This window comes from Ambystoma mexicanum, chromosome 6q (assembly GCF_040938575.1).
Source record: "Ambystoma mexicanum isolate Mex_15411 chromosome 6q, UKY_AmexF1_1, whole genome shotgun sequence".
NCBI lineage: Eukaryota > Metazoa > Chordata > Amphibia > Caudata > Ambystomatidae > Ambystoma > Ambystoma mexicanum.
The window spans coordinates 603,576,548-603,599,109 of NC_090937.1; the positions used below are offsets into that span (position 1 = coordinate 603,576,548).

Genomic DNA, 22,562 nt, shown 5'->3' on the forward strand with positions numbered 1-22,562 from the left:
GCCACAGCCTGCATGTTGAAAGATCAACCCAGACAGGAATGCCAAACAGTACAGAAATACATTGTTTTCCTCCCTCACAAAGCCCTTGGAGGCAAGCAGAAACTGCATTTAATCAGCGGCCCAGGTGGCGGCCTGTCTTACCAAAGCTGTAGAAATAGGCACTTAAAGCATGAATTATATTAAACGGACCTCCTTCGCAGATCTGCCGCAGAACTGTCTGACCCCTGGATCACGAATAGAAACGGGTAGATAACGTACTAAGGAATGTGTCCCTCTTACAAACGTGATATCCTTGCTGAACAAGCGCTTTATGTTCTCCATAACAAAGAACTGTCTCTGAAACTGTTGCTAGAACAAGTATATTTAGACGAATAGAAACTGGTCATAATGTGTCATAATTGTCATGCTTGTCAATCACCGAACCCTAGCCTAAAAAGATTATGGGCAGTTTGATTTGCCAACAGAGATTGCATTTTTGTATACATTTTGCCTGAGCGATGCTTGCTCTCTTGCGTCTCATGAGGTCTAGGCGACACACGTTGCGAGACGTTAGACCCCAGTCAACTGACTGAGCATACTTTGAAATAAATCATTACTTGGAAAATCAAACCTTGTGTCTGTCGTGTCACTAGTTTATGGTGATTGTGCCTTAGTTTCCATATGCGCGGGTCTTCACGGCCTAGCAACATGAGCCTGCAAATGGCACGTATCCCACCATTGGTGTAAGCTTTTTCAGCCATTGCCTCTTGAATTGCACTGCGCAGCTGAATCCCGTTGAACCAATCTGATGACTCATCAGAAAGAGCCAAGACTAACAGGTCACCACTGTAGAGCTCCTAGCAGCACCACTGTAGAGCTCCTAGCAGAAGATATTAAAATGTTTCAAGAGAGGATCAGCCCCCCATTGACTTGTTCAATGGGTCCCAATGACATTCAAGACCACAATTATACATCTAAAGACATTCTTTAACTTGCTACAAAGATTCACTAAGCAGAGTTCCCCTTTTCTTTAAAAGGTCTGCATTATTTCCTTACAGGGGCAAGTTGCTAGTGTTTTAATAGTTTGGTTGTGCTTTTATTATAAATGAAAGACTTATTTTTTTATAAAAACCTTCATTGGGCATTTATTATATTAATGGTACTATTGTTGTGTGGATGCTTCCATGCTGCCTCACACTCTTCTGAAGAGTGTGACCTGGCCTCCCACATTACCTTAAGAAAACCAAAGGAGGTATAGGAAGAAAGGATAGCTCAGGGGTAACGCATGTGTCTTGGAAGCAAGACAACGCAGCACAACACAGGTTTGGATCCCGTTCTTAGAAATCACTCGTTGGTATTAACCGGATTATAAAAGAACAATTATACTTATACTATGCCTTTTTCACCTTCATGAACATCACTGCTGGTTTAGTAGTAGTGTGGGCCGCGGAGGAGTTTAGAGGCAACTATTCATCCCTGTACTCCAGTATTGCAGTAGTCATGTTGTCCCAGTCAACAAAAGAAATCCAAAAAGGATAGTCAAGAACCAAGTGACTAACACAATAGCCATAGAACACAGGAAACATAATAAAATGAACGCCAGACAGAATGGGTGACCCACTGGGTTCAAGTGTTCCGCATAGAATGAAGTTGGGCAACAGTTGGGGGGCGGAGGGGGAGAAAGGGCGGGAGGGAGTTGGGAGAGTTCTGCAACTGGGGTTGGTTTGGGAAGGGAGTTGGAGTAAGGGAGGCAGGCCTATAAACACATGCCAAGGACGCAACCGTTTGTGACAGGTAAGGTGGGGGGAGGTGGGGGAGTTGGTGTTGAAGTGGGGAAGGGAGTTTGGGGAGGTGTAAAAGGGCGAGCCTACAATCACAAGCCACTGTGTAAGAAGAGGACAGGAGAGGAGGCGGGCGGAGTAGGAAACGGATGAGATGGGAGACCTGAAGATAGTGACCTGGAATGTGAGAGGGCTAAATAATTATATTAAACGGAATAAGGTCATGATGTACTTGAAGAGACAGAAAATAGATATTGCCTTGTTACAGGACACTCACCTGACCAAGGATAAGCAGGAGGTGGTGGCGAGGAAATGCAGCATATGCCAGAGGGGTTATAACGTGGATAGCACCACATGTTGCGTTTAAGCTATTACAGTCCACCATAGAGGCAGAAGGAGGATGGTGTTAGTAAGAGGGCTGGTGGAAAATAGAGAGGTGAGCATTATTAACGTTTACGCTCAGAATCAGGATACCACTATCTACTTTAGGATCCTATATGTCCAGATTAGCCTGTTTATGGATGGGGCAGATATATTGGGGAGGGGCGGGGGTATTTCAACTGCACATTGGACCCAAAGCTGGACAGATCAGATGAGAAGGTCGAGAGGGACTAGTGGAGGTGTGGAGAATGCACCACCCACAGGACAGGGAATACGCTCACTATTCTGCCCCACAAAACCTGCACACTGAATTAGATTACATATTTGCTCCATCAGAGCTAACAGAGAAATGATGAGAGCAGAATACAAAGCGGTGGTCTTCTCAGACCAGGCGCCATTGATAGGAACATGGCAGTACTTGCCTCCTAGGGCGAGAATCCCGACGTGAAGACTCAGGGCGGAGGCACTAAAAGACACAAGGCCCGATTCATTGAACGTTTTCCTATGGGATTGCACCATTATAAAACACTTCCATGAATCAGGCCGACAGTGTTTAGAGAAGACCTGAGGAAAGAAATACGAGAGTACTTTGAACTCAACGCCGGTAGTGTAGGATCAGCTGATACACTATGGGAGGCATTTAAGATGGTGGTGAGGGGGGGCCGCGATATCAAAGTCAAAAGGGTTGCAAGGCGTTATCGTACAGCAATTGCATGATGCAGAAAGGAAAGTGGAGACCAAAATGCAGGAGGCTGTGAATTCCCCAGAGGAGGCTGAGACCATATGACAACTTCAACAAGATTGCAGTGTTCACTGGGAAAGATTATGCAACATAAACTACAAACAATACGTAGAAAGGCAACAAGCAGAAGGAGATAAACCAGGCAGATTACCAGCCTGATTGTAGAAAAATGAGACCCCCAGACAAACAATCAGGGCAATGCAGGGGACAGATGGGCAGACACAAGATACCCAGGAAGATGTGAACAAATGTTTTATTAGCGATTGTACACAGACATTACTGAGGGGGAGGAAATTGATGCGTTGGAAACATTGACCGAGAATAATCTTCCCAAACTTGAAGCAATGGAAAGAGAGAAGCTCTGATTACATTAGAAGAATTATATAAGCTACAACCCGCAAATAAAGCCCCAGGGGCAGATGGATTCCTAAGTGAATTTTACAAAATATACAGGTCAGAATTGCTCCCCCCCGATGCTAGCAATGTTAAACGGGGCATTCGACAGGGGCGCGTTGCCAGTCCCTTAGGGAAGCGATCATCATTCCGCTCCTTAAACCCAGTATACCAAGCTAAGATTGTGGATTTTACAGACCACTATCAATGCTCAACCAGGACAGTAAGATACTTTCAGCAGTGATGGCCAATAGGTTGAGACCAGTTATAAATAAACTCATACATCCTGACCAGACGGGGTATGTCCCACACAGGAGCATATCCGACAACCTTAGGAGGCTCCATCGCGTGATAGAGCAGACGGAAGGGCGCACCCAAGAGGTGGCAGTAAACTCATTGGATGCAGTGAAAGCCTTCGACTCAGTCAAACGGCCCTGGCTAATGGCTGTTTTGAAGGAATATGGTATAGGGCCCATATATTTAAAGTGGGACAACTGCTATACAGCAATCCATTGGCTCAAGTCAGGATGGGAGTGACCATATCAAAACAGCAAGGCATAAAATAAGAGGCATTGCATCGCTATTTGCAATATAATTATAATAATGCCTTTTTGCTGTGTATTTGAAGAATCATGTTGCAGTTACTGCAATACGATTTTACACTAAAAAAATAAACAAAAGAGGATTGTGCTTTTACTGCCTGCCTCTGTGCACAGCGTGCACTGCAGGCGAGGCAGGCAGAAGCACCCAGGCTGGGCTCAAAACACTGCATCAAGAAGAGATATATTAGGGGAAAATATTATTCTAAAAGCATCTATAGCTGGGCGGTCTGTTGATAGTTGAAAGTTGCTGATTTTACTTTCTCCCTATAGTCCCTGCACCTCAGTCAACATTTTAGTCTGTCATTTGAGGTCCCCCAAAGAAATGAGACTAGGGAAGAGCATCCAACTATAGTAGAATGTGAACGTGGCTACATGCGAGTCTCATTCAGGTGCATTGGATTGTTTTTAGTTATCGCTGCAGGCACAAAACTATTCAGTGACTAATATGGCCCAAAGACTGCATGACCCAGCCACACATCCTTGAACTGAATAATGTTTTAGAGCTTTATTTGTTTGGCCACATTCATGCAGCAAACCTTTACATTTTACAGACATTGCGCTGATGTTATACTTCAGGGAGGTACATGGAAATCATGTCTGCATTCTTGCTAATTCTATATCTTGGGGTACAACTAATTCTGGTGACATTCAATATTAGCACAAAATTTCTAATCAAAAATGTTTTAATTCGTTAAATATGCTAATCCATTTTTGAAAACTAATTTATGCCTTGGAACAGTGGCAACTTAGCAGAGGTACTAGACAGGGATGCCCATGATCCCCGATGCTTTTTAATTTAGCACTTGAACCCCTGGCGATATACTTGAGGCAGCAATATGGAGAAATATGGATCAGCACGAAGGGAGGGCAAAATCTTATATCGATGTACGCGGATGACATGTTGTTGTACTTGAAGTATGCAGAAGAAAACATACAGTATATTTGAGGTTATGAAGCGATATGCGATGCTGTCTGGCTTAACAATTAACACCCAAAAATCTAGGATATTCCACCCCTCGGCAGATACGTGGGAATACCACGATATAAACTGCTGGTATTACAGATAAGGTGGGAAACTGAGACGTTAAGATACCTAGGGATAGATATATACCACAAGGTTGAATTCAAACACAACCAAAACACAGAGAAGGCGGTGTCCAAAATTGAAAAATCGCATAACATTTTGGGCCAAGCTCCCCTTGACCATGATGGGGAGAGTGGCACTGTTAAAGATGGTGGTGCTGTCCAGGCTGCTACACTACTTTGCGAACATACCATATGATACCCAAAAGATTCTTTGCTAAAGTTCAAAGCATATGTAGGGGGTTCATATGGGACAATTTCAGGAATAGAATAGCGTTATGGAAGCTACAGAATCCGTATGAACAAGGGGGCATTAGAGTGTCCAATGTTGAGGTATACTATCTGGCTAGTCAACTTCAATATGTAGCAAGGTGGTTATCGATGATCCTACCCCAGAGTCCAAACTGCTGAAAGCCGAGTGTACTCCTTATTTTCAGAAAGAATGGATCTAGCTTCCTAAATTGCAGCGGGAAGAAGGGCTAAGACTGCTGAATCTGGGTTGGAATATGTGGCGGAGAGCCTGCCAGATAATGGAGAACCCCTTCCCGTACTACCCACAGATGACGGTAGAGGCACTGGAGGGGATGGATTAGCAAATGAGGAGGATTGTCAGAAGGCAATGGGAACCGACCGGTACAGCAACCCTCTGGGATGTGTGGCATGATGGGAAGGCGATAGAATTCAATACACCGGTGGAAGACAAAGGGTTACACGAGGACAATACATTACATACGCTAGGCTGGTGAAGATGATAAAAAGGTACATGGTCGGAGACAGAGTTGACCCGACAGCCCGACACTGCCATAGAAACATTTTATGATGTGTCAGATGGAGGCCATGAGGTCTCCCGATTATACAAATTGTTGAGGTCTAGGGTGGAGAAGGAGGTGACGAAACGAGATTGGGAGGAGGAGGCTGGGAATCAATGGGAGACGGGTTGTGGTAAGGGTACAGGGATACCACAAGAAAGTATCACGGAACGTGAGATTGCAATAGATTCAGTAGTATGTTACCCACAGAGCATACATGACCCCTAAGAGGATAGCCAAGTTTAAAAACGCAGGAATACAGACATGTCCGAAGTGTGGGGAGGTGAATGCAGGAATGGTACATATGTTATGTGCATGCCCTGAAATAGGGAGATTCTGGAGGGAGGTGGTTCACCTCATGGCGGGAAAGGAGATACATTTGGAAGTGAAGTCTCTGTGGGCGTGCAGGTTAAGGGGGTTCCCCAGGCCACCTAAACAAACACGCGAGTAAACTCAAAGACCTGGCACATACTTGCTAAACGCAGGATAGCAACGAGTTGGAAAGCAAGTAGAAGACCAAATGTAGACGCCTGGTGGCACGATCTCCAGAAATGGCCGGACGCTGAAACAGTGGTGTGGAATGAAACAGCAAACAGAGGTGGGGAGGAAGAAGTGGACACATTGATAGGCTGGAAGAAAATAGTAGCTACACTGTCTGGGTCAGCCCAGACAAGCCTGGAGGAAGACAGCCCCACAGGGGTAGAGGAGGGAAGGCTGTCCATAGAATAGGTTGTGGACGGCTGAGGCCTATGATAGGCTCAGGAATAGGGATTGGGGAGAAAACAACAGTAAACTGTACATGAAAATTGAAATGCGCATTTGCTGCTACACTGTATGGCTATCAAGCTGGAACCAATAAAAATTATTTTAAAAAATTAGTGTTCCACATAGACAAGGCATAAAATAAGCAGTGTTGTATAGCAATCTGCTATGCAATTCTGTAGGTTTTGACACTTGTGTAGCAAAGTTAGCTATTTGAGTTAACCTGTTCATGAGGGACTGCTCATCCTGAATTCCTCTCTGGCTCTCAAGGCTTTTGCCACACTTCTCTGTTCACTGCAAGTTCAAAAGGGGCTAATGGAGAGAGAGAGAGAGAGAGAGTGCAATAGTAATCATCTCCTTTACTCTTAAGATTAAGAGTCAACGGCCTGTGTGAGAGTGCTAGGCAAGGTTCTTTTCTTTTTTAAACAATTAAAAACCAGAAATAATCCAGATGGTACTCTTATTATGCTAACTATATCCTCTTTGGCAAAGACCAGTATGCTTAACTTAAAACAAGTCATGCAATTCCATTCCTAACAATTTAAATTGTTGCGTAATGAATTTAAATTGTTGCGTAATGCATAACTGCTGTATTACTTCTGTAAAACACTGCATTATCTCCATGGTTTACAGTACAGTTTAGGTTAGTGTATCTAAATCTTTTAGTGTCAACTAGAATTTCTTTTGTTGGGGAAGATGCATCAAATTCATGATTAGGTGAACACTTTTGAAAATGTACATGATCACACGGCCAACTGCTTTTAATGGCAAATATAGTTCTGTGACCTGGTGGCTGCATTTATCTGTACAACTGTTGCTCAACGCACAAGCGGTTTTATACCAGTTACCCTGAAAGTGAGATGGTAGAAAACTACAATATTCCACCTAGTTTGACCAGTTCTCTGACTGCTATACCATCTACTCTGATTAGTTTCTTACTTTCTTTCCTCTTACATAATGAATAGACCAAGCTAGATGTTTCCGCAAAAGAATGCTCAAAAGTTCCATCCAAACTGTACATCGACACATCTACTGCAATACCACACATTGTAGTTATCCTCCAGAGCGCACTTTGCTCTACGATTGCATTATATATTGGCACATTATATATTGGCACCTGCAGGAGAGAGCTGGCCAAACGGTTTTCAGAGCCTTTTTATCATATCCATTTATGTCCATTCATGCAGTGAACCTTTTACATTTCACAGACACTCAGCCAGAGCTCGGAAAGTCCACTTGCATAGTCAAGAAGACTTTATGAAGGGCGAGTACCATTTGCAGTGAATGTTGAAAACTTTTATGTAACATTGACCTTTTGCAGTAAATGTCAAATAAGTTTAACTGCGCAAGCTTGCAGCAGTGTGCCAAACATAACGTGGGTTTGCAGTGATACAGAAAGCACGTTTACATTCTTTGTCACCCATTGTTATACGTTGTGTGCATTTCTTTTAGGTCGAGTATGCCAACTAAAATACTTAACCTGCAGGTCTAATGGAATTTTAAAGAATTTGCAACGCCTGATTCGTCTTGCCTATATCCTACTTCAGCGATAAACAGAAAAGCTGCATTAAGCTCATTTTAGGTATGGAAATATCTTCTGGTGACATTAAAAATAATAGTGCAACATTGCTAATCAAATAGGTGTGTTTGCCAATAAAGAACATTTTAATTTGCGAACTCCGCTAGTCAATTTTTGAAAACTAATTTATGCCACGATAGGTCATGTGGGCTTCTCATGAGTTCCTGCTTCTGCACCCTGGAAGTGCATAAGCACCTGGGAATCGCAACTCATTCCAGCATGTGCCACGGTAAGCACTAGGTGTGGCACAACAAGCCCTGCGCCTCCGGAAGCTGTGTCGCTGAGCTCCAGTTAATGGCAATTGGTGTAGATTAACATGTTCTATTTGTAAGGTTTATTTCAGTCATAATTTGCTCAAAGTGATGCATACGAATGTCGGAAGCGGCCAGTGATTGTGCTCTGTTACTCTGTTACGAGTGCTGGAACGTGGTGCGGCTTGACGTGAATCATCACGGCAACAGGTCCGTTACTCTAACCGCAAGGGCTGCGGGAGAGTACTGCGTTGCCGAAGGAAGCTGAAGGGAAGCGCTGCCGAAGCCCCCTGTGACCCCCGGCTATCCCCAGTATACTGATATTTACATCAGCGGCCCCCCTGCACGTTGCCTAGGGGTTGGCAATCGGCGGTGGGCCCTCGGCGGATATACGCCGCTATACCGCTATACTGCGATACCACGGCCCGGAATTACAGTGGCCCTGCGCTCGGAGCAGAGAGCTTCACGGGCGGTTTAAGGAATCGCAGGAAAGCGGAGAAAAGCGGAGAAAAGCGGAGGGCGGCACAGAGCAGTGAAATCTCCTTATTAGCAGAAGTGCCCATGCGAGACCTTGGCATTCGGTAAGATCCATTGTAAGGAAACCCGGTTATTTTTTTCCCTTCGCTTCTGGGCTGTTTAGATTTGGCCTTTGCTAGGTCCAAGGTCCTATACTGAAAGAACCTAATTCTGCATTAGGTCTGGAGGCTTAATTATACTCGGACCATATAAGGAGACTGTAGGTTACCCTTTGAATCTGGCCTCTCACTTTACACATAATCTGTTCCCTGTGACTATTTGAACTCAGTTTGTTTATTGAACTTGCATTTTCTATAAAACTGTAATCGGGTGCTTGCAATAGAGCGTGTAGGCATACCTAGCCCAGGAAACTTAATACACTGCTCCAAGCAGTGCCTCTACCCTCGAGACATTGAGTTACCAGAGGCTATTAAAGAAGCATCTCAAGACCCATTATGCTTTCAGTCAGGAAATGCTCTGCGACGAGATATAATCTACGTAATCAAAAGAGCAGAACTCCTACAATAAAAACAAACAAAAGTAAAGGACCCAAAGAAGCACCTGTGGAGAAAGGTGCAATCACTGATTTTTTCTCACTCCCTGTTACCGCTAATATTATAACACCAACACCCCTGATGGATAAATCTACGGGAGGCTCTGGTATGAATACCCCTATGGAGGCACTTGATGAAAGTGTAATAGATAACAATTCATTACTGGACTTATGTTTATCTATGCAGAGAACTATGACTCCTTACCCAGGAAGCAATTCGGCTATCCAGAATGAGAGCTACCAACATCTGCCTACTCACACACAGAGTGAAACATACAACAGTTTATCTGCCTCTCCTAATTTGGATGTATGATTCCTCAGAACCGGATTGCGGTAGGGACCAAGGAGAAAGTCAAATAACCCTGGTTGACTTGCAATCTTCAGTTGCATCTTTGCAATTTGCTCTAAAACATCCTACTAAAGATGTGTGGGAGGATATTGGAAGTCACCCTTACCCTACCATCAGCAAATAACGGTAATAGTGATCTGCCCCACAAGGAAGAGAAGACCGTCCAGCCAGACTGCCCGGAGATCGAAGACATTGATTCTAACAGCACTACGAATGTGGACGACTTCTACTCACGTAAACAGCGACGACTGGCGAAAAGAGCCCTTGCGAGGAAAAAGCGCCAAATGGCAACCTTAAGACCACCGGATATAGTGGAGCAGGAAGAAGAAATATCTACCCCTACCAAAGGCAGCACCCCTAAACAAGATAAGAAAAAAAACAAATGCAAGGCACCTCGAGAGAATAAAGGCACTGCTAGCAGGGAGAATAAACTGACTAGTTGGCTTATTCTTGAGAAGAGCACTATCAATAACACTGTTGAGGAGATTGTCTCTAATAAGAGTATTAATGTACCTCAAGCAGATGAGAGAGATCCAGACCATTCAACATGTCTTGATGAGTTCAAGGACAACCCTGCAGTTGACACTACAAATGCTGTACCAATCAATCCAGTTTGAACGGATATAGTATCTGTACCATTAGGGGGACTTCAAAATGACGACAATAGCAATAATATACCAGATCAAGGTGGAAGGATTTGTATTATTAAAAACCTATATCAAAATAGCGATCATGATTGGCTCTGTAGATCAGCGCTATTAACTAGACTGTACTCTATACCACAGCTTAGGGTGCTGAGATCAGAAGACTTCGAATATGTGGAGCCCTTGAAAGCAAAGAACTCCAATACCTCGGCACTACACTGTAAATTTTTAGCGACTGCCAACCTGATTCGCAGCTACAAAGTAAACTTGTGGGAAGTGGATATTGAAGTAGATGCTGATCCAAACATAACCGATCCACAATGGCCAATACTTATACCAAACACCAAAGTGGTTGAAACTATAGTACTGAAATTACCTAAAGGCAACACAGTACAATTAGCGGATGTGCAAAATGTTCTTAAATGGCTTGCCGAATCCCTACCGTCGCTCTCCTTAACCCAATGAGATCAAAGCTTAATCACATGGAATTGCCGAGGATTTAGCCACTTATTATCGGCAGTGGGCTCATCTTCGCTGCTAGTAGGGAAAACATGTTTTTGTCTACAGGAGACATGGATCACTACTCAGGCACTTCTCAATGGCTATTCAATTCATCAGGAATTAGCTAAAAAGGGCCCCAAGGGAAGACCGTATGGGGGCCTTATAACGGGAATCATACACCCATTAAAATCGATGAGGATTCACTCGAACTTTGACGAATTTGTATTAGCTGTTGAGATTGAACTTACTGGTAAAGATAAAATGGAGAAGATGTTAGTGATTAATCTCTACAATCCACCTGACTCTCCACACAGAGATCTCATTCGGGACGCTTGTCACTCGTTACTGATTGACTGGATGATTGATTCTGACCACAATCTAGTAACAATTGTAGGTGACTTCAACTGTCATATGAAGGGTCCTATGAGTAAGACCAATAACCCATTGCTGAAGAATACAGGCAAGATGTGGCATAAGGAGGCGAATGCAGAGGGACTGCTGTGGCTCAATTTTTTTAACGCTTGGGATTTTGAAATCTTGAATGGTAGAACTCCCAGTGACTATCCAGGTCAATCTACTTGGAGAAATACCAGATCCCGTAGTACTCTAGATTACATCTTTGTAAGTCCATCAATGGCTAATCTGACGGCGGACATGAAGGTTAGTGATAACGGTTGGAGCGACCATTCCTCTTTATTGCTAACTTTTAATTTTGTTCTTCAACATATTTGCCCTCGATCGATTGGCGATTTGAGAACGAACCACACCTCTTCAAATATTCGCTGGTCAGATAAAAACATCACAAAAGCTGTAGAAGCTATGAATAAGATGGCAGACATTGACCATGCTGCTCTCTTCAGTATGTCCGGTAACGATATTGAAAAATGGATAACTTCCTTCTCACACAAGCACGCTGCTGCAAAGATTAACATAATCGTTCCTGATGCTAAAACAACTAATACATTTGATGTCGAAAACAGAGATGCTAAAAGAAGCTTAAGAGCAGAACTTAAGAAGCTACAGGAAAACTCTTCCAACTGGGATAGTTACCTGATCTCCAGTAAGAAATGCAAGAATGCCTATAGATCTTGGCTTAGACAAAAACGCTACGCGTCCAAATTAGCTAAATGGCAAAAGACAGTTCAAATATTATGCACAAGAAACTCCCGCTCCATATGGAGTTTATTAAGTCAGGCCAGAGGCGAAACGAATAGTAGTCTTAACAATCCCATTGACAAGGGCCAGTGGGAGGAATTTTTGAGAAGCCGCAATAACCAGTTATCAGGTTTGTCTATGGTACCGACGGTCTGGTGCTGCCCTGTCCCTCCCTTCAGGGTGTCGATTGATTCATTGATAATTATGATCAAAAATCTCAAATCATCGAGAGCACCTGGGCCTAACGGCCTAGCGAATGTTATATTAAAAAGCAACCCTGAATATTGGGCGGAGGTCCTGAAAATACTGTTTGAAAAAACTTTGAAAGATGGCCTTATACCAGACTCTTGGCGAACTGTAACCCTGGTCCCCATATATAAAAGGGGAAGTCGCACAGACCCCTTAAACTATCGATTATTATCTATGTTGGATTCCACTGGCAAATTATTTTCGACATATTTACTACAAGAGCTTCATATATGGATGGAAAGAGAAAAGATCTTGGACCAATTCCAATGTGGTTTTAGGAGTGGATATTCTACGGTGCATAACCTTATCATAATGGATATACTGCGCAACAAGGCGAGATCTCCCGACAGTCCTCCATTATATATATATTATTCATTGATTTTAAGGCTGCCTTTGATTTAGTGCCGAGAGACTTGCTGTGGACCAAATTAGAAAACCTAGGATGCCCGAAGGGAATATTATACTACCTCAAACAGCTAAATTGGGATACCACAGTCTCTCTAAAATTAGATGCAAAAGGTAACAAAACCAATAAGATCGATCAATCCCGAGGTGTCAAACAAGGCTGTGTGACAGCACCAACATTATATAACCTCTTTGTTCATGACATCCCTAAAGCCTTATCTGAAGTCCACAATTGCCCACCTAAGATTGGCCCTGCTCACTGTGCAGTTCTAGCCTATGCTGATGACATTATTATGGACCATACTATCAAAAGGTCTTTGAAATTCTGCAGAGGCATTATGGAGCTATGCCAATAGGAATGGCCTTACTATTAACCTAGACAAAACCCAGATGATGGTCATCAACAACAAGAAAATTGCCAGAGTGAGTCTACAAATACAAGGGTCCAGAATTCAATATACTCCCTTCTATAGATATTTGGGAATTGAAATAGAACCAAAGGGTCATTATGCGATGTGCAAGCAAGTTCGAATTACGAGAGCGGCACAAATTAGTGCTTTAATATATCGTTTTTCCACTTCTCACTGTGGATACACTGTCTGGGCTGCACGACAATTGTATCTACAGGTACTAACCCCTATGATTATTTATGGATTGGAAGCCCTGCAGCTCATGGATTTGGGGTGGCTCCAAATATTAGAAGGAAAATTCTGGAAGAAAATACTTGGCCTCCGAAACTGTATACCAATGGCTATCTTAAGACTTGAATTGGGCCGGATATCTTTAAAAGCACAAGTTCTCAGAAAAAGAGCTGAACTATACTTAAAGATGTCACCAGTTGCAGAAAATCCTCTCCTGAACACATTGCATAATGAAATAAACAAATCGTCTTCATTCCCTCTCATGAAGAAACAAATGGAGGAATATCTGGAAAAGATTAGTTGGTCAAATAGGCACAACGGCATTCGAACTTCTACCTTGTTTGCTTTATCTAAAAAATCAGAATTATACGATTGGATTGAAAACTATGCACACTTGGAAGAGCTGAAACGATATAAATTTGTCCAGCATATGAGATACATTTTCAAGAAACCGGTTCCCTATCTTTCTTTGTGCCCTTCTCCACGATTAAGACGATTTATTTTATTACTGCGGATGGACCAACTGCCGGTATTGGCTATCAGCGGGATTATGAGTAATCTCACCAAGATAGAACGATCCTGCCGGTTATGCAAGAATAGTATGGCGATTGAATCAGGAAAACATGTATTAACTAGATGCTCGGCCATGCAAAAAACCTATGCAATTTGTTATGGGGACTTTGTCCATCATTTGGACCATATTTGCAGCAAAGATTTTTGGCTTAGGGCGCTCAATGGCCCAGGAATGAAGCTCTATATTGCTGTATTTAACGTATGGTTAATAATCGAAAAATTACTAGAAATAGCTATATAGAGATATTTTATTTACTTTTATTTTTGTGAATACAACTAGTCACATGGCTGATAGTATTAGTTAGGGTTTATAAGAGATATTGACACCCAAGTCTTAAAATATAGCTTGAACGTCTATTTTATATAAATTACATTATTACTAGATACGGATTAATGATATTATCCTTGTTTTATTTAAATAGAATTATATCCTATAAAATGTTTTATTGATTTATATGTGAAAAGCTTATGTTAAGCTGTTAACACATTAATAATAAATAAATAAATAAATAATTTGCTGTGCTCCTATTTTGCCACTAACTGAATGCAGATATGTTCCATTGAGGCACGGATGGTGCTCACAGTTCCATTTGATAAAGTAAAGTTGCTCATTACACACAAAAGGCGGGGGGGGTCTCGGCAGTGGTTACATTTTACACATGTTTTGCTAACGTGTCAGCACCCTCCTTGTGCCACAACTCGATTTCATTCTTTTCTTTTGTCGTTTTATCCCTTGATAGTTCTTTTACCACGGTTAACATCGTTCAAAAAACATGTCGAATATTAGTTTTCCGGAAACATGACGAGTCTTTCTAGTCCTGGTGAGGGGGCTTTAACATTTATTGTCGCCCCACACCTTAGTTACGGGCCAAAGGCAACGTCGAGGACTAAAAATGCCTGTTACTGCACTCTCCTCAATGGCTGTATTGCTATTTTATTACCCTGAACTGATCCATTGTTTACAATAACTCGCAAAACTCTAGGGTTATACTGCGATCTAATTTATTTTTATGGATTATTCTTTTGCCACGCTGTGGTCATGTTTAGTAATGAAACCAATTATGTTTGTACTGCATTGCTTTCAAATGTAAAGCGCTTTGGATAAAACGCTGACAGAATGGTCATCTGCCCGAGTCGATTTTTTATTTTTGTTAATATAAAATGATGCAGGTAATTGTGTTTCTGAAAGGGAGGTCCGCTAATCAGATCGGCCCCCTTTCATGAATGCATCAATGCAAAATTACAGTGCAAACATGTGCCTTTGATGAGATAGCCTAGAGATCCAGTACTTAAGTGGCACATGGCAGGTTCCAAGGTCGCATGTGCATTCCTGACAGCTGTAGGAACTTACTCAGTTCACAGGTAAATCTTTAAATATAAGCCATACCTGGTGGTGGAATGGTCAGCCCAACAGATAAGGGGTGCATCAGCCACTTTTACTCCCCAATAACAATGGGAAATGGACAAATAGGAGCTTATGCTTGTGCTTTCATCCAAATTGTTCCAGGGCTGTGTTTGGATCGAAACAACTAATTACAGAAGAGATTAAAAATATCTTTTAATGTGTAGGAATAATTTGGCGCAGCCAAGTATTTCTCACAAAAAGATTCCTCCTTTATAGTTGAACATATTTTTACTAGTTTAGAAAATACTCCCATTGGGAACGGGACTTTGTTTTTACTCGCAACTTTCAAAAATATTATTATCTGGGGCACTGGGAATGGCGCTTGCTAAGAAAACACATACAACAACAGCAATTTGATATCAGACTAGATTGGAGATAAAGAAAGACTGATATGTATTGGTGTCTGGTCCGACTGTCTCCACAACTAGCATGCAGCCAGGAGTCTACCTCATTCATCCCCCATCCCTCCCAGGGCACAGGAACCTCCCCCAGGAGGTTTCCTGGGAACCAGTGCTTCGAAGCAGCATTAACATAAATCCACTCTCACTATAGGGTACAGAGCATAGGAATCCCTTTGAATCCAGCAGGCATAGGAAGGGGTAGAGTTAAAAGTAGGTAGGCTGAGAGAGGAGTTTCATCATCTTGGTTTCCGTTAGGGCTCTCCATCTCTTCCCACTCCAAACCCCTGCAGGCAATGGACTCTGGGTGTGATGTCAGGCTAAGAGCACTTGTTAAACAACGTGAACAGCTAGAAGGCTACGGACCTGCTGCGCTTAAGCAAGTTTACAAGTAATATGCTGCAATTGATCGTGTAAATAGGGTCGCATTGCCTTATGGACCCTGCAATTTCACAAATACAAGTGCTACATGATCACACTGCGCTGATGGATGTTCATTGTCACTGAGTTTCTTTTAATCAAAGAACAGCCAACACATGTTTCGACCTTCACTGTCTTTTTCCAGGCCTCGGAAGCTTGTGGGGTGGTAAGATACCTGCAATTAAGGCAATAAGCCTTCAATAAGCAGTCTAAATGAGGACCGTTTCGAGTCCTAGGTGAGAACACACATCTGCAACCGAGATTCAGAGTCGCTTCAATGAGGTGGCACAATACTCCTCTGAATGCCTTTCAGCGTCTCTCCGTTCTGTGCAAAGTCCTCATTTAGACTGCCTATTCAAGGCTTGGTACTATTGCTTTAGTTGTGGGTATCTACAAACCCACAAGCTACCCGAGACCTGGAAAAAGACCGAAGGTCGAAACACGTGTTGGCTGTTCTTTGATTAAAAAAAACTCAGTGACAATGAACATTCATCAGCGCAGTGCGATTGTGTAGCACTTAAGCCTGGAATGGACCCTTACAGCATGCGCGCTTGGACCAATCCCTGGTGATATTTTGCCTTTGTAAGGTGGGGAAAACACTCTGCTTCTTGGATACATATTTGGGCTCTCAAAACAAGAAGGATCCACTGGACCACTGTTGGAAATACAGCCTATTCAAACTCCTCTGCCATCGAGTTGAAGACAAAAGGCAACCAAGGCAGAGCCAAGCTCTGCTCCCTTAACATCCACAGGGAACAGTGGGGGTGACAATGCTGTGGACACGGCCTCAGCAACAGAGACACTGATACCCAGGAGCCTGCAAGTGTGCTCTACAATCCTATCTGGTGGGGGGGGGAGGGGAACAGACAAAATAAAGTGTCACCTTACCATCGAGATTGTCAATTGGATCTCCTAGCAACCAAGAAAGCAACCCCTAGCCATCTCAGAAGTGCATCAACGCCGATTTGGGCAACTTTGATGCAGTCCAGGCTGCTGTGTGGGAAAACCCACATTCCTTTCGGACCTTGATGCTCGGCCACCTCTGCATCTCCCAATTAATAAAGCTCTGCATCTGAGACCCACTGAGTCTTATAGCAACGGCAACGTGATCACAAGCTTCTGCTAGGTCCAAGCAATGGCAATGCCCAGGCACCATCTTGAACAGGCTGAACCCTCTTTCCGTGGGCAAATCACCACTTCTCCACATGGCAAGGCGCAAAGTCTTCCGGAGCCGCCAACCTGACATGGCCTCCCGTCTCCACCATCTTTGATCCACAAGTCGCTGCTGAACAGCTGTTAATCGTTGGGCCAGACACCGAAAACGCGCAGACTCCCATTTTGACACTGAAAAGCTTGGCTCAAGGATGTTGAGTTTATTCCCCTGGTCGGGCCATAATGGCTTAACCCCCCCCCCCCCCATTCTCTGTCTATCTGCAAAGACATGTCCTGTAACTATTGACAATGGTGGCAAGTCTCTCACCTGAACACCCATGCTTATTCACCAGAGTACCCTTTCATACCCAATACTCCATTCTCCGTTTCTTTTACAGGAGTGGATTTGTAGTGTTTTTAATTAGTCTATTGCAGTGATTGTTTTTATTGAAGTTCCTGTAATTTGTATTTATTGTAATATGGTTAAAAATAAACCTTTCAAAAGTAAGCAAAGAATTAAAAATGTCACAAATTTAAATTACATGACGTATTACATACTGAATTTCATAGAAAACATTCAATAAAAAAATACAACCTATAAAATATGATAAAGGAATAGCAAAAATGTCTGTTCATAAAAGAAAAACAGAATAGTACAACCATGCACAATACAAAGCCAAGAGTTATCAAGTGAAATAATCTATGTACGTCCAAATTATATACCCGAGGCCTGGACACCTTAAGTCCTTTCACTATAATTTTAATCAGACATATAACTAAGGAATCTCTGTGCTGCAATTATAAATGATGTGGATGAACCAACTACAATTGATTGAGCTTGTATGTTTATAGCGCACCTTGATTGGTCACGCTTTCATTTTGGAACCATTGTACTAAAGCTGCTTTTGTTGCTAGTCTTATCAGCTCACAACCCTCCTAAGGATGTAGCCTGCACTACCAAAAGAGGTGAAGGAGGCATACCGGTCAGCCTGTGCCCGTTTCACCTTACAATTGTGATCACTGCATAGTAGCAGCATAAGGCTGTGTAGGCGGTTCAGCAACTACTCATCGTTGTACTCCTGCAGAACAGAAGTCTGTCAAAAAGGGTGCTATTACGCAGCAGATGAATTAACAGGACCTGTGGGTCAATGCATTTACTCGAGTGGCTGACCACTTTACTCAGACCATCGTACTAAAGATCAAAACACTGTAGGAAATCAAACAAAAATAATAAATTAAAACAAAAAATGTTTATTAAGTTCTCTAGAGGGAAAAGGGGGTGTTGGTAGTAGCAGAGATACTGTGGTCCTATAGCAGGCATCAAAAATTGCACATAAGAAATGGTGTGATTTTTATATGCAGAGAAGGGGCAAGTGACTTTTTATAGTACCTTGAAATTTGTACCCGTCCTATAGATAAATGTACTGTGGATAATACCTGGTGATATAACTGGGGAAATGCCATTCCGACGCACCATAATATTTTTTAAATGCATGTCCACGTTCACCCCAGCTGCTCCCTTAAATATCTAGGAGAATAGATGGGTGGCTGGCTCCCGGTTGCTGCACGGATTCAAATCCCTTTGCATCATCCACAAGGCTTTCTGGGGCCGGGGACCATGCTATCTGCAACTTGCGCTTACTAAATACTCTCCCTATAGGCTTCTACATTCCTCTAGCACCAACTCTATGTGTGTAAAGTGTTAGCTAAACAGAGGGCCAGGGGCCGATCTCCTTCTTCAGCTGGATCCCTCTATGGAACAGCCTTCCCCTTCCTCACCGCCTTGAGCCGGACCTCCTCAAATTCCAGAAGCTCCTCAAGACTTTCCTTTTCACCTCCTCCTTCCCTTCTTCCCTCCTCTGCTAATCTCAGTCACTGCGATTGGTGACCAGGGCCCTTCCTTCTAGGCCCTGGCCTACCACACCCAATCGCCTCAGCCTACACACAGCACTGCCTCGGCACCCACTGGCCTACATCACTGTAGGCCTGCACTTACCTACTTATTGCAGCTCAATGCTTCGTAGCACTTACATCTGCTGCTCACCCACAAGCACGGGTACCCCAGCACTTACACCCTCCCACCCCCAACTCCCTCTCACACTCTGCACTGGTACGTTCTTAATACTCACAAGGCCTAGTAGTGTCTTCTTTATCCTCCAGTGTATATATTGTGTTCAGTCCCATGTTCCCTCCCTGTTGCCCTGTGGGCACTTTGAAACAATTTCCTTGTTGTATAAGAGCCTAACAAATAAATACCAGTGGGCTAGATCAAGATCAATGGTTGCATATATAATCCAGTGTTTAGGGCACAATCCAATGTTCAAGTAACACATTAACAGTTCAATGATATTGTCTTGTTCTTTAATTTAGGAGACAATGCAATGTACTAACATAGCTCCCGGCTGCTGGAACAAAAGAGGTGTTCCCCATGATCCATGTGAATTCGGATTACTCAAATCCACATTAGAATTATTTTTTGTAATACTTTTTATCACGAAAATTGCCGTACCACTTGGGGCCTTTTCCAGGGAATCACTGCATGGTACAATAAACAATTTATCGGAAACCGAAAGGTGCAGTAGAGAATCACCAGAAAATCACCTGCCTGCAGAAGACGTTAGGCTATCACCTGGGAATTCATCCTGTAAATAAAAACGGAGCTCATTCTATGGGCTTTGCACTTTTGATCAATGTAGTCTATACTTTCAGGAATAACACACAGTGGGGGCCTAGTATTTGGCATTTCACAGTATGCTATATTAAATACAAAAGTAACTCATAAATCACAGTTCTATTCCAATAAATACGTACCTACAAGAACAAAAAACACGACATCTCTTACAAGTGATGCTACGGTCGATAATGTGTGTGTTAAACGCGTTGCAGCAAGATCAGAAAAACACATATGCACTGTAAAGGAACACTGTATGGTTTGCAAACAATTCCAAAGTTTGCAACAAGGTAAAGCTTGTCATGTGGTTCCAAATTTAGAACCCGGCTCGCCTTTCAGCGTTACAAAACGAAAGGGAGAGCAATAAACAAAACAAAATGCCCTTTTCGGGAAGCAAAACAAATAACGTAATTTTATATAATTACTAAGGTGGGCAATGCACGCCGTGCTAGCGCGAGAGGTTACTGTATTTAAAAAGAGAAACAAATCCACATGGGAGAATTCATGGCAAAAAAAAAAACTTTAAAAAAAATGTTCAACAGAAGCCACTTAAGCTCTTTGGTGGAATAGTGCTGACCATGTCTGTATGCATTCACTTGGCGAGCAAACAGTGCTGAAATTGTGCAAGTACAAATAAGGACGCATTGTTAGTGTAACGGGAACACTGGCCAATTGTAAACACGGTTTGAGTTTCAATGGGGCCTAAAAACGGTCTCAAAAGATAATGCCCATTGACATGAGATATCACTAAACTGAGGAAAGTGTTTTGGAGGAACGTTCGAAGCGTTTTTAATCACGTAGCCCGACATTGTAAGTAAGGCCACCGACTTCCGTGGAAGAACAAACTCACCACTAGAAAAGAACGATACACAAGTAGCTGAGGACAAGTGAAAGAGAAAGCAAAACTATTTAATGGATGAGAAGAGTTACCAGTTTTGAAAAAGCGCAGCTAAATCGTCAAAGGAAGGGGTAAAGCGATATTTTTTTTTGTATTACTAATTGGTTTATTACAAACCGTATACATTAATCAATGGCAGTGGGGGGGGGGGGTGTAGCCCAGAGTAATTTGTGTTCACTATTGGAATATGTCACAACTATCAGTGAAACAATTGGCTGTAAAGTGAACAGTGCCACCCTCTCCTTCCATGGACACTGTAAAGCAGCGTGAGGGAGTGGATGTGTAGCCTTTCAGGGCACGAGTACTGTAGCAGTTCGAAAAGAGGGACCATGAGCAAAATTAGCCCCGAGCCGCTTCTCTGAACAGCACTGGTGAGAAGCAGAAAGGGCTCGTTTGACTGCTGAGGGGTACTCCAAGCGGAAACTAGCAGCTAGAAGGACAGGCCTCTGCCATACTTCACCCCGCGTAGTAAGGTGCCCTGCCAACTGCGGCCTGGAACCACGCAAACCCCGTCACCGCCCTTCCTCTGCCGGGACAGCCAAGGAAGGGAAACACCAGGGGTTCGGGGCGAAGCTAGCATAGCGCTTGGTCGCCCCAGGAGCGCACACAAACACACAGCTGTCAGCCATACACCACTGCAGAGGCACACAACCACCACCAACAACAACAAGCAGGAGCCAACGGCCCAGGGCCACGGCACGCTGGGGGGAGGCCCTACTTAATGACTGCCCAGGGACTCCGCACACGGAGGTGGGGCTGCAGGGTCTAATGACAGCCCGGGTCACAAGGGGCGCCTCGGTCACGAGGGAGAGAACAGGGGGCTTCCCCCTACAATGACCCGCCTGGAGAACGGTAGTCAGGGACACTCGCAACACTGTGTATTAAGGGGGCAGAATATGGCAGACCCCGACAGGGGGCACTGCTGTCAGGGGCCAGCACCTCTCCACCCGCACTATACACAAGCTTACGAAGCAGCGCATGCCACGGTTGATAACATTGGGTCTGTGCGCGCACACATACACACACCCCAACACTGGCAACAGTCACATCCGGGAGAGACGTTTAAACGGCCATGTCCCATCCCTGCCCGGCACCACGATCCCGCTGGGGCAGCCTTTCCCGGGGCATCGCCGGGCCCGCCGTCTAGGAGAGGGTGGGGGCGGGAAGGGGGGGTAACTCTCACAAACTGTCATTTCGTTGAAAACAGTCCCACACCCCTGGGCTCCTCCTCTCACCTGTTCAGGGTTCCACAACGGCCTCCGAGCCCCCCCGGGCGGGTAAAGGAGCCCTCGGATAATCCCGTAGATCCCCAGCGGCGGCGCTGCTGGAGGCCCGAGCGCTGCACTCACACAGGGATGCGAAAGCCCGCCCCTCGGCAAGGCACCGCCCAACATCACGCCCCCGAAGGCGGGGCCCATAGACTATCCCCGGGAGCGGCAGCGCCCCCTCCTTACTGAGTGGAGCAGAGAAACCAGGGACCCGCCGCTAGCACCCCCTACGCATCTAAACCTGCCACCGCGGCCTAATTTTCACAGAATTTGAAATCTCACACTCTGCTGGTCAGTACCTCTGACGTTCAAATACTAGAATAATTAACGTGTTTGACAATACGTGGGGCTTGTAGCACTGTTGTAACACGTATGCTCAAGTGAAACAGTTCGGTTATTTTC

The 22,562-nt window shown here is 43.8% G+C and overlaps 1 protein-coding gene across 5 annotated transcripts in view; it reads right to left on the minus strand.

Moving 5' to 3' along the window:
* The window catches only part of ELF2 (E74 like ETS transcription factor 2), a 1,226,980-nt gene extending 1,204,703 nt beyond the window's left edge, over positions 1 to 22,277 (minus strand). For 3 of the 5 annotated variants that reach the window (XM_069631082.1, XM_069631079.1, XM_069631081.1), the window contains exon 1: positions 22,128 to 22,274. The gene's annotated coding sequence lies outside the window, so the exon portion shown is untranslated. Of the gene's footprint in view, positions 1 to 22,127 lie in introns of all 5 variants that reach the window. The other 2 variants (XM_069631080.1, XM_069631083.1) reach the window with 2 other exon arrangements.
* Positions 22,278 to 22,562: the final 285 nt, after the last annotated feature.